Consider the following 2672-nt stretch of genomic DNA (forward strand, 5'->3'; position numbering starts at 1 on the left):
AACGCCGGCTCTTCAATTCCAGCATCCTGTATTATACTCCTCCTGCATGCATGCATGTGCGCGGAACATATGGTCTTTATATTTTGGCTGATCCAGCCGTACTTGGTTTATGTCACGTGCAGACATCGAGTGGTGTTGCGGCTTTCAGTGCCCTGGTGCAGATCGTGGTTCATGCCCTCTTCTGGGTGCCGGTGCCGCCACCGCCGCCGGACGATATGCTCGCGCCGCTGATCAGTGACGATGAAAGAGATGCCCTCCAGCAGCAGGTGGAACTGAAAGATGGTACCGACAAGGACAACAAGAACAACGACGATGTCAGCGACAAGGATAACAAGAACAAGGACGATGGCAGCGACAAGGACACCAAGAACAACCAGGAGGACGATGGCATGCTCGGCAACAAAAGCGACAACAGTGACAACACTGGGGAGGAGGAGGAAGAGGAGGAGGAGAAGGACGACGACGCGAATCCTGATGACCTCCGGCTGGACGTCAAGTCCCTGGAGGACAAGATCGCTCTCACACTTGTGCTCAACCAAGAGAAGCTCGTGGACATGAAGGACCACTCTGCTGTCAAGGTGCCGACAACATCCGACGTTCCGGAGGTGAGCCCAGGGGTCATCGAGAAGTCCACTGAGCCAGCAGTGAGTGCAGAGATTCAGCACGTGAGCTCCGCGGTGGTCAACAAGGCCAGCGAGTCCGCGGCGGCGCCAGAGCAGCCGGAGTCGGAGGGCCAAGTGTCGGCTTGAGCTGACACCAGCTTCGCCAAATCATACGTACGTAACTATGCTATGTGATCGATCGATCACGTGAGACTAATCTGAAGCCGCAGGTTTAGCTAGCTAGAGCAAAACTACCGCTAAGTTATGACTGACGAGTACAACGTACGTACGTGAGACCGATTGATTGATGGATAAACTGGCGCATATTATGGGATCTTTAGTCGGACGTGCATGTTTAAGTTGCTACATTAATTGGCTAGTGCATGTGTCAGTCAGCTCTCTAATTAGTTTCCATATCACTTATACGTACACTACTTCGATTAATTCCCAAGTACATAGTGCATCCGGTAAGCAATTAATGCAGCTACTGTGTGCATTCCATCGAAATAATTAGTGAACTTGCCGTGACGCATGCTATAGTAGTACTCCATCTGATTGATTCATCATGCATGCTCTGATCCGGCGGCGCGCTAAGCTCTAGCAGAGCGGCTAAGTTTAGGATGACAGGGCCAATAAGCTCAATATATGGGACGTACTACTGTCAGCAAGCCTGAACTCACCCTTAACTTACTGGGTCAATAGCTCATATTCGACATGTTTGAGCTGAATTGAAGGAAGTAGGATGTACTCCCTCCGTTCCTAAATATAAGACCTTTTAGAAATTCTATAATGGACTACATACGAAGCAAAATGAATAAACCTATACTCTAAAATATGCCTATATACATCCGTATGTAGTCCATAGTGTAATCTCTAAAATGTCTTATATTTAGGAACGGAGGGAGTAGTTGATAAAAATAGCTTCTTTACTACATTTCAGAAGCCTAAATATGGTCGTCAACGGGAGTAAGGTTATGTTTAAGACAAGTGGGTTCTATTTGACAGTGCATTTAGTTACGCGGCTTATTTGACAGTGCATCAGGTGAAACGTGTCTCATGCATGACTGAACCCTTGTTGCTCCCTCCTATTCATTCTCGCCGGCGAGCTAGCAACGACGGCGACTACGAAGCTTTTGTTCTCAGTGACAGCAGCGGCGTAGCTTTTCTCGACGACGACGGCGGAGCTTTTGTTCTAAATGACAGCCGCGACATAGCTTCCGTTTTCGACGACGACGTCGGCTATGGTGGGTGAATCCTGAACCCTTCTCCTGTTGCCCTCCGTGTCGAGTTAGATCTTACCGCATTGTTTCCATTTTCAACCGATTTGATCCAGATTGTGTGTGTGCGCGAGGGGGGGGGGGGGGTAGGTGGTCGAACGCGATGGAGCCGCCAGAGACAATCGTGTGGGATCACTAGAAGGGATGTCTAGAGGGGGGGGGGGGGGTGAATAGACTATTTGCATAAATTAAAATCTAGCCTTTTTTTCAATTTTAATTGTTGGCTGATTTTAGTTATTCTAACAAGTCTAGTGCACTCTACACGTGCTAGTCAATATATATGGCAGAGGATAGTAAAGACATTGCACATGTAATTAAGGAGTAGAGTTTAGGAAGATTAAACGTCAAGATGGACACGTTGATTTTTGGCATGATTCCGATAGGTGATGCTATCGTACGTCCACGTTAGTGGAGACTTCAACCCACAGAGGATAACGGTTGTGAGATTCCACGGAGAGATTCACCCACAAGGGGTCCACACACTAGTAGAAAACGGCCCATTTGTCCCGGTTCCAGAGGCTCATTAGCCCCGGTTCCGAAACCAGGACTAAAGTGTCGGGACTAAAGCCCAAAACCTTTAGTCCCGGTTCACTTACCAACCGGGACCGAAGGGTCTCCATGTGGCCGCTGCAGGGAGCCCGGGAAGGAGGGCCTTTAGTCCCGGTTGGTCACAACAACCGGGACAACATGGCATCCACGCGTCCGCATCTGGCCGGAGCTGGGTTTTTTGTTTTTTTATTGAATGGCGGCGGGGGGGGGGGGGGTGGAGGGTTAATTTAGTGGTTTCATATTG

The sequence above is a fragment of the Hordeum vulgare genome, chromosome 6H (genome assembly GCF_904849725.1).
Source record: "Hordeum vulgare subsp. vulgare chromosome 6H, MorexV3_pseudomolecules_assembly, whole genome shotgun sequence".
NCBI classification, from domain to species: domain Eukaryota; kingdom Viridiplantae; phylum Streptophyta; class Magnoliopsida; order Poales; family Poaceae; genus Hordeum; species Hordeum vulgare.